A 12,500-nucleotide genomic window follows, 5' to 3' on the forward strand; every position below is an offset into this window, starting at 1 on the left:
TAGGATCACGATCAAAGATATGCTCACTCGCGTGGGAAATAACTTGATTCCCCCGAGCTAATTTTGTTTTCCCCAGAGTTTTCGCCTGTAAGGAATCCTTCCGTTTGTGTTGAACTGGTGTCGACTCGTTCGAAAAATTCACGGAACGGGTGAAGTGGGTGAGAAAAACCACGATTCCCCAGGGGCAAGATTGTTTTCCTACGAGTTTTCACGCACAAACAACGCGCTTATGGGTGCTGGAACATGAAACGCTAATGTGCCCAAAGACCCACGTACGCACGGCAAAAGTGTTGATTCCCCCGAGCTAATGTAGTTTCTTTCCCGGTGTTTTCGTATGCAAGGAATGCATTCCTGGTGTTGAGTTCGCATTTACTCGTATGGAAATTTCACGAACCTAGAGGTTACTCGTTTAAAAAAATTTTATGAAACTCAAAGGTTACTCAAGCCCCGAGCACGTTCAGCAATTGGCCGACACGGGTTACAAAAATCACGGTTCTCCCGAGACGTCGTCGATTTCCCTAGAGTTTCCACGTGTAAATAATGGCGATGGTTTTTTTTTTTTGGGCAAGGGAATCAATTCGAAATGTTCGTGCCCCGTCGGCGCCCAAGTCGCTAGCCCCAGAGACAAGGGACGCCGGCACACGGGGTATTTAGCGCAAACAGGCGAGATAAATGATGATTCTCCAGAGCAAAGATTGTTTTCCCCCGAGTTTTCATACGTAAACAACGCATTTGTGGCGTTGGATTTGAATTCGGGCGTAAATTCCTGATGCACCCAATGACACGCGAGCAGGTGCGTCGATGGCCGACACGGGAGACAAAAAACGACGAATCTCTCGAGACAATGTGGTTTTTCATCGAGTTTTCATATGTATATAATGTGCCAATGGTGTTGGATTGGTATAAATAATGGTGATGGTTTTCTTGGGCAAGGGAATCGATTCGAAATAATCGTGCCCCGTTGGCGCCGAAGTTGCTAGCCCCAGAGACAAGGGCTGCAGGTAGACGCGGTATTTAGCGCAAACATGCGAGATAAATGATGATTCTCCCGAGCGAAGATTGTTTTCCCCCAAGTTTTCCTACGTAAATAATGCATTTGTGGTGTTGGATTTGAATTCGGAATAAAATCCTGATGCGCCCAATGACACGCGAGCAGGTGCGCCGATGGCCGACACGGGCGACAAAAACGACGAATATCACGAGATAATGTTGTTTCTCGTCGAGTTTTAATATGTAAATAATGTTTCTATGGTGTTGGATTGGTATTTAGATTAAAAAAAACATGTAAAAAGGAAAATTTTGTTATGACTCCTGACCAATGCAATGTCCACTGCAGTCACTTTCGATTTTTTTTCTAAGTATACTATAGGGGGTGAGGGTGTTTGTTCATGGGGCCGTCCGAGCCTTCGTTGGGGGCGTGCCATCGCCCCAACATCTCTGCCAGCCCCAAGAACGAACCTCGTCGGTCGGCGACCCGCGGGCGTAGCTCCGGCAGACGTCGTCGACCGTGCCGTTGCCGAAGTCTCGATCCCGTTTCGAAACGACACGCGCGATAACCCTCAAGGTTCGATGGAAAAATCGATGTAGCGAGTGACCGTACGCATGCAATGAGCATGTGATTGCGCTCGCATGTGAGCGAGAACGCGCCTAGAACCCCGGTAAGGCTCGCTACCCTATAGTCGGTCGGTTGCACAATGTGGGTTGCCTCTCTTGCGGAAGAATCGCCAGAAGCGCGTTCGAGGCATCTCGTGCTTGGGGCAGCTGTTGTTGCCACGTACATGCCGGTCCCTCGATGTGTCGTGACGCCCTCGTAGCTCCGGCAAGGCATCGCCCTAGCATTTGGGTACGATGAATCACGGGTTTTGGGCCATGCCTCGAAAGTTACTTTCTACGTGTCGCTCGTGGATGCACTCGATTCGTCGTTCGTTTGTCCGATCTATGATGGCCACGTTCATTCGCGCCCCCAAGCAAACCGTCAAAGTCCCTCGGTGTACGACGCGTCAGGGCCCCGGGGCATGTAATGGTCTCACCTTTCAGGGGTCGGGGAGCGACGGGGCATCGTCGGTGTCCCTAACTTCAACAAGTGATCAATCGATCACTCGACGGTTCACAAAAGTTTGTGTCAATCGGGGCATGTGTCCAAAACATTCGCCCGTCTTGTAATATCCCAACCTTTTAGCATTTTATTTTTATGATATTTTTTTTGGTTGGGTGTTTAGGAGATATGGTTATTGGATATTTTTGGTTTATTATGGTAATGGATATTTCATATGGTTTGATGGTTGAGATTATGTGTAATGGTTATGTTTATTGCAATGGTTAAAATATGGCCATTGTTTATGGTTATTGTTTTGGTATTATGTTCATAGTTGGTGATGTTTAAAAAAATGCATGGGTAGAATAGAAAGTTGATTCTGAGCCAAATATGAAATGGAAATGCAGAAACGGTATGAAAAATGTGGCAGTTGTTGTGGTTTTTAGTATAATGTTTTGTTTATTGCTCCAATTGATTTGAGGCCAATTTCATTGGAAAGATAAGGTATAAGGCTATAACTTTCATTTTTTGAGTTTTGTTCAAATCATTAGGGAAGACGAGCCAAAAGTGGCCTGAAGTGTGTCGTTTGTTTCGTTGTTCCTGCACTAACACATGTTGGGAGAATGAGTATAACTTTTTACTCAGAGCTTCAAATGACATGAGGTCAATTAGAGATGCAAGAAAACACATAGTGCTACAACTTTCATGTTTACCACTTTTGCAAATTCGGAAGTTAAAAATGCGTTTTTTGCAGAATGAGGCGCGCCACCGCGCCATAACTCGCGCCATGGCGCGCGGGGTGCTGAATTTTTCGGTTTTTGGCAGCAAGGGGCGCGCGGGTGCGCCAGATCTTTCTCCACCGCGCGCGGTTCTGATTCAAAAACACGTTTTTGAGAGAAATTAAGACTTATAATCCATTTTCTAGACTCTTCTACCCACTTCTTTCCTTCTTCCTTTATTTCCATCGGTTTATGCCCTTCTCTTTTTCAAGTTTTTCTCTCCTTCATTTTACATTTCAAGGTCAAGGATTATAGTGATTTCTTAGCTTCTCCCACTAAGATTTCAAACTTCAAGGTATGAACTCTTATATTCTTGGAGTTCAGAAGGGTTTGGAGTTTTGAAGTGTTAAGTTTAATTGTTGATTTCTTGGATTAATGTTGATGATTGTTGGTCATTGTTGTGTTTATTGTTGTAGGAAGCGTTCAAGATTATCACCTTAGCCATCATTTACTTGTTGGGTTGTAAATAGAAGCTTCCTTTCAAGTGCTCACATGATTTTATATGTATCAAGCCATGCTATTGCTAATTAGCTCCTTTCATTGGTATATAGTTGATTTATATATTGTTATATTTTCATTGTTCAAGCATTTCCATTCAATTCATTGATCAAGGAGCTAATACACCATTGTGCCTACCAAGTGTTGGTTAAAATACCTCAATGAAGTTTCCTATGATTAAAGTCAAAAAATGATAGTAATTCATGCATGTCATTGGCCAATCACATGATTATGAGTATCTCTCACAGTTTTGATATATTTATATATCAAAGAGATACTATCCACAAGTCACAGGTCACAGAACTATCATTTCCTTTCCTCTAATTCGTGCCATGAAATACAATCTATATTGCTTTGTTATCTATTGTTCATTTAAGATGGTATTATTCATTGTTTATTGCCATTGATTTATTGTCCATTGCCACTGATTCATTGTTCATTGTCATTGCTATAGCCATGTTTCAAGCCAATCCTATGTATATGTATTTGTTATGTACAACTTTTTGCTTACTGAGTGTTATCTCATTCCAGTTAATATCATGTGATGCAGGTGATAAAAAGGATTGAAGCGGATTGTCTGAGGCCGGAGAAGTCATATAAAAGGCAATGGGAAATATTTTGTTTGGTCATGTCACTTTTGTTTTGGGTTTAGTGAACATGTGAAGTTTTAAAATATAATGTATTTTGCTAAATGAATGATGGGGAAAAATTTATGTTGGCTTTTGGCTATGTGTGAAAGATATGATTGTGAATAGTTATGTATATTGGTTTGGACATGTTTCTGAGGTACATGGTATATTGTTCTTTCCCTTTTAAATGCAAATGCTTCCGCGTATGTCATTTATTTTAAATGTTATTGTCATGGGAGTGGGGTTGTTTCAATTGGTATCAGAGCGAAAGTTCTTTGGACCTTATATGACTTCTTGTACCTAGGACAATCTGGTATGTTTTTGATCCTACATCTATTGATTTTAACATTGAGAATTGATTCCATTTCATTGCCATTGATGTACTCTTCCTTCCTATCTATGTTAAAGTGAGCATATGTGTAGGATATTCCTCCTAAGAGAAAGAATATTGAAGGGGATGATAGGACCTCTACGACCAATAAGACTGTGAAGGTTGTAGATGAATTCAGTAAGTTATTAAAGGAGCAAGCAAAAGTACATGGTGAGCAAATCCAACAGTTATTGAGCATGCACACCTCGACTCAGGGTCGTGGTCGTGGAAGAGTTCAAGACACAATGGAAAGTTTTGAAGATGGTGCTTACGATCGTTTCAGGCATATGTACCCTCCTGATTTTATTGGTGGTCCTGATCCACTAGTGGCTCTTGAATGGGTAAAGTCATTGGAGGCCATCTTCGATTACTTGAAGTTCAATGATCAAGAAAAGGTTAGTTGTGCTATGTTTATGTTGGTCAAAGCTGCTCGTATTTGGTGGGAAGCCACCAAAGTTACTTTCAATGTTTGTGAACTGAAGTGGAGCGAGTTTAAGAAGTTATTTTACGCCAAATACTTTTCACGTGAAGTAAAAGCAAAGAAAATGAAGAAATTTCTGGAATTGAAGCAGGATGCTTTGTCTGTTACTGAATATACGTTGAAGTTTGAAAAAAGTTGTGTCTTTGTTCCTTTTATTGCTGAGAATGATAAAGATAAAGGAGAACACTTCCTTCATGGGTTGAAGCCAGAAATTCGAAGGGATGTGCATATGTGCAAGGTAGTCACGTATCAAGATATCGTGGAAAGAGCTTTGCTTGCGGAACATGATGAGCAAGAAATTGAGAAAGAGAGGCAATTAAGAAGGCAAGCTTTCCATGCAAGAGGACAAGGTGCAAATGCAAATGTTCGTGGTGGCCACAAAGGTAAGGGTAAGATGGAGCAGCGCTCTAAACCTCCTGTGCCTTCTTTTGATACTGAACGACCGGTATGTCCTAAGTGTGGAAAGCCACACAAGGGTGAGTGTTTGGTGGGTAGTGGACGATGTTTTAGATGCAAGGAGATGGGGCACACGGCACTGAAATGCCCTCTCTCCTCAGGCAAAGGAAAAGTCCACGGCAGAATTTTTGCTATGAAGAAGGAAAGTGTTAATCCTGATTCTTCTGTGATATCAGGTAATATTTTAATCTATGGCAAAGAAGCAATTACATTGATTGACACTGGTGCAACCCATTCTTTTATGTCTGAAGTGTTTATGCATTCTATATCTGTGGAACCTACTGTTATGCCATTGCACTTCAATATTATGTTGCCTTCTGGTGATGAGATTTGTCCTACTCGTATTTTTAAGGCATGTCCCGTACAGATGGGTACGAGATTGTTGTTTGTTGATCTTATTGTTATTCCGATGGTTGCATTCGATGTTATATTGGGTATGGATTGGTTATCTGCGTATCGTGCGGTGATTGATTGTGTGGTCAAGACGGTGAAATTTTTAACCGATAACCACGATAGTGATGTTTTTTTTGGTCTAGTCTCTTCGGTGGATATTCCTATTATTTCTTGCCTTCATGCTAATAAGTTGTTGCACAAAGGTTGTATGTGTTATCTAGCTTCAGTGGTTGATGTGCGAAAGGAAAGTAATTTGCAATTTCAGGACATTGCTGTGGTTCAGGATTATCCTGATGTTTTTGCTGATGATGTGCCTGGTTTACCACCTGATCGAGAGGTGGAGTTTGTTATTGACTTAATTACAGAATGGATCCTACTGAAATGAAAGAATTGAAGACTCAATTGCAGGTGCTATTAGATAAAGGTTTTATCCGACCTAGTTCCTCACCTTGGGGAGGTCCAGTTTTGTTCGTAAAGAAGAAGGATGGATCAATGCGATTATGTATTGACTACCGAGAACTCAACAAGGTAACAGTGAAGAATAAATATCCTTTGCCACGCATTGATGATCTCTTTGATCAATTGCAAGGAGCAGCAATATTTTCGAAAATCGACCTTCGGTCCGGTTACCATCAACTGAAGGTGAAAAATGAGGACATACCAAAGACTGCGTTTAGAACGAGGTATGGCCATTATGAATTTTTGGTGATGTCGTTTGGGCTAACCAATGCTCCTTCAGTTTTTATGGATTTGATGAATCGTGTCTTTAAGCCATATTTGGATACTTTTGTCATTGTTTTTATTGATGACATCTTGATCTACTCAAAGACACGAGAACTCCATCGTGAGCATTTGAGGATTGTGTTGCAGATGTTGAGGGATAAGCAATTGTATGCCAAGTTAAAGAAATGTGAGTTCTGGTTAGAGCAGGTGGCATTTTTGGGCCATATTGTTTCGAAAGAAGGAATATCTGTTGATCCATCCAAGATTGAGTCCATCAAGCAATGGTCCATTCCAAAGACAGTTTCAGAGGTAACGAGTTTTCTTGGTTTAGCAGGGTATTACAGACGGTTCATAGCGAACTTTTCGAAGATAGCATTGCCACTGACGAGTTTGACACGGAAGGCTACCAAGTTCGAATAGACCATCGAGAGCCAAAGAGCATTCCAGACATTGAAAGATAAGTTGACTTCTGCTCCTGTTTTAGTACTTCCTAGTGGTACTGAAGATTTTGTTGTATATACAGATGCTTCAAAGCAGGGGTAAGGTGCCGTGTTGATGCAGCGTGGGAAAGTTATAGCATATGCTTCTCGTCAGTTGAAGGAATACGAGAAGAACTATCCCACTCATGACTTGGAGTTGGCGGCGGTGGTTTTTGCTTTAAAGATTTGGCGGCATTATCTATATGGTGAAAAATGTGAAATATTTACAGATCACAAAAGTTTGAGTTATTTGTTTTCGCAGAAGGATTTGAATATGCGGCAGCGAAGATGGTTAGAACTGGTGAAAGACTACGATTGCACCATTAGCTATCATCCTGGAAAAGCTAAGGTGGTTGCGGATGCTTTGAGTCGAAAATCGAGTTCTTTATTGGGTTCCATGATTTCTAAACCTTTGCTGCTTGATTTGCAAAGAAATAAGATCAATTTGGTATCTTCAGGTACAGTTGCTCGATTGTCTGCTCTAGTTTTTCACTCAACTTTATTTGATCGAATTTTGAAGGGACAACAGCTGGATGCTCAGTTATTAGAGTTAAAGAGGAAAAGTGATCTGACAGGAGTTTTTGAATTTGGGTCAAATTCTGATGGGTTACTGACCTTTCGAGGCAGGATATGTGTTCTTATGGGTGATGACATTCGAAAAGAGGTACTTCTTGAAGCTCATACAGCGCCATATTCTGTACATGCCGGTAGTACCAAGATGTACCAAGATCTTCGACGTCTTTACTGGTGGCAAGTTATGAAGAAAGATATCATGTTATTTGTTTCTGAATGTCTAACATGTCAGCAGGTTAAGATTGAGCACCAGAGACCGGCGGGATTGTTGCAATCCTTGCCTATACCGCAATGGAAATGGGAGCATACAACAATGGATTTTGTTGTTGGGTTGCCAAGGACTCAGAAAGCCTTCAATTCTATTTGGGTGATCGTGGATCGATTGACCAAGTCATCACATTCTCTTCCTTTTAAGACGACTTATTCTATGAATCAATAAGCAGAGGCGTATATTCAAGAGATTGTGACACTTCATGGGATACCGGTGACGATAGTTTCAGATCGTGATCCAAGGTTTACTTCCGAGTTTTGGAAGAGTTTGCATCGAGCTTTGGGAACAAAATTGGCTTTTAGCACCGCGTATCATCCTCAAAGTGACGGTCAATTAGAAAGGGTTATCCAAATTCTTGAAGATATGCTAAGGGCTTGTACGATTGATTTCCCTGGAAGTTGGGATTCTAAGTTGCCTTTGGTAGAGTTCTCATTTAATAACAGTTTCTAGTCTTCAATCGGCATGGCACCTTATGAAGCTTTATACGGAAGAAAGTGCCGCTTTCCTTTGTATTGGGAAGAGTTAGGTGAAAGAAAGATGTTGGGCCCGGAGTTGGTTCAACAGACAGCAGATGTTGTGGCCTTGATCCAAGAAAGAATGAAGACAACTCAGTCTAGACAGAAGAGTTATGCTGATGTTCGTCGGTGGCCTTTGGCATTCGAGGTTGGTGATCATGTATTTATCAAAATAGCTCCTCTTAAGGGAGTTATGCGATTTGGAAAGAAAGGTAAGTTAAGTCCTCGATACATTGAACCGTTCGAGATTCTTGATAAGATTGGAGACCGAGCCCATCGTCTTGCATTGCCACCGGACTTGGATCGAGTTCATAACGTATTTCATGTTTCAATGCTACGTAAGTACCTTTCTAATCCATCTCATGTTCTTTGGTAGGAATCATTAGATCTTTTGCCTAACCTAATCTACGAGGAAATGCCAGTTCAAATTCTTGATCGCAAAGTGAAAGTGTTGAGGAACAAAGAAATTGGCCTTGTCAAAGTTCTTTGGAGTAATTATGTGATTGAAGAGGCCACGTGGGAACCGGAAGAGGAGATGAAACATCGTTATCCGAATTTATTCGACGGTAAGAAAATTTCGGGGACGAAATTTTTATAAGGAAGGGAGATTGTAATATCCCAACCTTTTAGCATTTTATTTTTTATGATATTATTTTTGGTTTGGTGTTTAGGAGATATGGTTATTGGATATTTATGATTTATTATGGTAATGGATATTTCATATGGTTTGATGGTTGAGATTATGTGTAATGGTTATGTTTATTGGAATGGTTAAAATATGGTCATTGATTATGGTTATTGTTTTGGTATTATGTTCATAGTTGGTGATGATTAAAGAAATGCAGGTGTAGAATAGAAAGTTGATTTTGAGCCAAATAGAAAATGGAAGTGCAGAAACGGTATGAAAAATGTGGCAGTTGTTGTGGTTTTTATTATAATGTTTTGTTTATTGCTCCAATTGATTTGAGGCCAATTCCATTGGAAAGATAAGGTATAAGGCTATAACTTTCATGTTTTGAGTTTTGTTCAAATCATTAGGGAAGACGAGCCAAAAGTGGCCTGAAGTGTGTCGTTTGTTTCGTTGTTCCTGCACTGACACATGTTGGGAGAATGAGCATAACATTGTACTCAGACCTTCAAATGACATGAGGTTAATTGGAGATGCAAGAAAACACATAGTGCTACAACTTCCATGTTTACCACTTTTGCAAATTCGGAAGTTAAAAATGCGTTTTTTGCAGAATGAGGCGCGCCAGAACTCGAGCCATGGCGCGCGGGGTGCTGAATTTTTCGGTTTTTGGCAGCAAGGGGCGCGCGGGTGCGCCAGATCTTGCGCCACCGCGCACGGTTCAGATTCAAAAACACGTTTTTGAGAGAAATTAAGACTTATAATTTATTTTCTAGACTCTTCTACCCACTTCTTTCCTTCTTCCTTTATTTCCATCGGTTTATGCCCTTCTCTTTTTCAAGTTTTTCTCTCCTTCATTTTACATTTCAAGGTCAAGGATTTTAGTGATTTCTTAGCTTCTCCCACTAAGATTTCAAACTTCAAGGTATGAAATTTTATATTCTTGGAGTTCAGAAGGGTTTGGAGTTTTGAAGTGTTAAGTCGAATTGTTGATTTCTTGGATTAATGTTGATGGTTGTTGGTCATTATTATGTTTACTGTTGTAGGAAGCGTTCAAGATTATCACCTTAGCCATCATTTACTTGTTGGGTTGTAAATATAAGCTTCCTTTCAAGTGCTCACATGATTTTATATGTATCAAGCCATGCTATTGCTAATTAGCTCCTTTCATTGGTATATAGTTGATTTATATATTGTTATATTTTCATTGTTCAAGCATTTCCATTCAATTCATTGATCAAGGAGCTAATACACCATTGTGCCTACCAAGTGTTTGTTAAAATGCCTCAATGAAGTTTCCGATGATTAAAGTCAAGAAATGATAGTAATTCATGCATGTCATTGGCCAATCACATGATTATGAGTATCTCTCACAGTTTTGATATATTTATATATCAAAGAGAGACTATCCACAAGTCACAGGTCACAGAACTATCATTTCCTTTCCTTTAATTCGTGCCATGAAATACAATGTATATTGCTTTGTTATCTATTGTTCATTTAAGATGGTATTATTCATTGTTTATTGCCATTGATTTATTGTCTATTGCCACTGATTCATTGTTCATTGTCATTGCTATAGCCATGTTTCAAGCCTATCCTATGTATATGTATTTGTTATGTACAACTTTTTGCTTATTGAGTGTTATCTCATTCCAGTTAATATCATGTGATGCAGGTGATAATCCTATGTATATGCATCGATCTCTTTCTAATGTGTACCTGATTTTCGCTTTTTGTGCAATGAATAATCGTTCGGCTTCCAACAATATGTCAGCCTTTCTTTTAACATCTTTGTATCCTTGTTGTACCACCCCATCATTCAGCAATAATTCTTGCATAGCCACAAGTTCCTGCTTTGCTTGACTTGCTCGAGTTGAAATATGACCAAATTGATTTCGATTAAGCACTTGTAGTGGTTTCTTCAATTGTTTGAACATCTGTTTGAGCCGAAATTGTGCCGTTCCACACCCTCTGTATCTCAAGTTATTCTTAACCAGATTTTCAAAATTTTCACTCAATGCCCACATATTGAAGAACTTGAACGGCCTTCTCTTAATTGTTGTATTGTCAAGGAAAGTGACCACCGTAAGTGTATGGTCCGAAGCACAGCCATGTACAATAAATTCAGCCATACCAGATACATTTGATGAGACCCAAGAATTATTGACAAGAACATGATCCAATTTGCTACATACATGATGGCTCAACCACGTGTAAAAACACCCTATGTAGCGGAGATCAATCAAATCAACTGTGTTGACAAATTCAACAAAATCTTTGATTTCATAATTCTTAACCAATAGCCCACGAAGTTTCTCATCCGGTGACAAAAGATTATTAAAGTCCCCCAAAACCATCCATGGCATATGACAATTAGGACCAATAGTAATCAGATCCTTCCATAACATTCTTCTTTGGCAAATCGTATTGAGACCATAAACAAATGTCGCATGAAAGCAGAATTTCGAACTGATACAATTGATTCTTACATGAATATATTGATCACTCATGCAAATAACATCAAGATCAACCATGGATGGATTCCATAACACAAAAATTCGTCCCCTAAGATTAAGCTGAAAGTTATTGATTGCATTCATACCTCGAAAGCGGACTCGAAGCAAGTTATTGAGTGATTTCTCACCAAATTTCGATTCCAGGAAACCAAAAACGTCAATCCTTTGAATGCCCATAATAGATTGGACACTCTTTTGTTTTAGAGGTTTGTGAAAACCTCTAACATTCCAACAAGCTACCTTCATTAAGTACCAGAGGCACTTGTGGGGTGCCGCCCCTTCGCATTATTTCCGAAATACCTAGTTGATGAATTCATGTTATTCATATCCACATATTCTGTATCACAAGAACTTGTCTCTGCCATATCCTCGAAGAACACTGTCATGTCCTTGTTGGTACCAGTTTGTTTTACTTCCACTTTATTCTTCTTCTTGTTCTTCTTAATATTCTTTTTGTTGGTCACAATCTTGAACTCTTCATCCACTGTATCATGAAGAACAACATTTGTATCAACATATACATAACTAACTGGCTTCTTACCATTGTCAGTAGCAACAGAAGGCTGTACACCAATTGTTTCCCCCGCTGTGGGCAGTATATCATTTGGCAATGTAGATTCATTAACAGGTACATCAGGTTGTCCATCAACTTTCGTTTGCATTATGGATGGTGTATTCGAAGAAGAAGAGCCAGCCTGAGATGATTTTCTTGTGGTAGAACGCCCGCTGGAATGTCCTGTATGCCACGTTACACTTCTAGAGCGTGCACGCTTAGTATTGTTATTAGCGGTTGGCACCCCTGTATTCACATCTTTCCAGTTACGTTGATATTGATGAACACAATCATCATTATTATGGCATACCATTTGGCAATTAGAGCAGAATTTTAATTCTTGCTCATACTCAAAGGTAATAACCACATCACCAATTGGTAATTCAATCACCATATCAGTAATATTTGTCTTGGAAGCATCAATTTCTATTAAGACTCGAGCATATCTTACCCTTTTGCGTTGATGAGTGAGCATATCCATATGTATAGGAGTACCAATACGAGATGCCAATTTACTCAATATGTTGAAGTTCCAACAATCTGGTGGTAATCCATGAATTTGAACCCAAGATGGTACCGAGTTCATATCCTCTTCTCG

General features: G+C 39.9%; 1 long non-coding RNA gene across 1 annotated transcript in view; it reads left to right on the plus strand.

Annotated features, from left to right (window-relative positions):
- LOC140975304 (uncharacterized) overlaps positions 1-12,500 on the plus strand; it is a 38,934-nt gene that overhangs the window by 616 nt on the left and 25,818 nt on the right. The gene's annotated exons all lie outside the window — the stretch shown is intronic.

Source organism: Primulina huaijiensis, chromosome 4 (genome assembly GCF_012295235.1).
Source record: "Primulina huaijiensis isolate GDHJ02 chromosome 4, ASM1229523v2, whole genome shotgun sequence".
Taxonomy (NCBI): domain Eukaryota; kingdom Viridiplantae; phylum Streptophyta; class Magnoliopsida; order Lamiales; family Gesneriaceae; genus Primulina; species Primulina huaijiensis.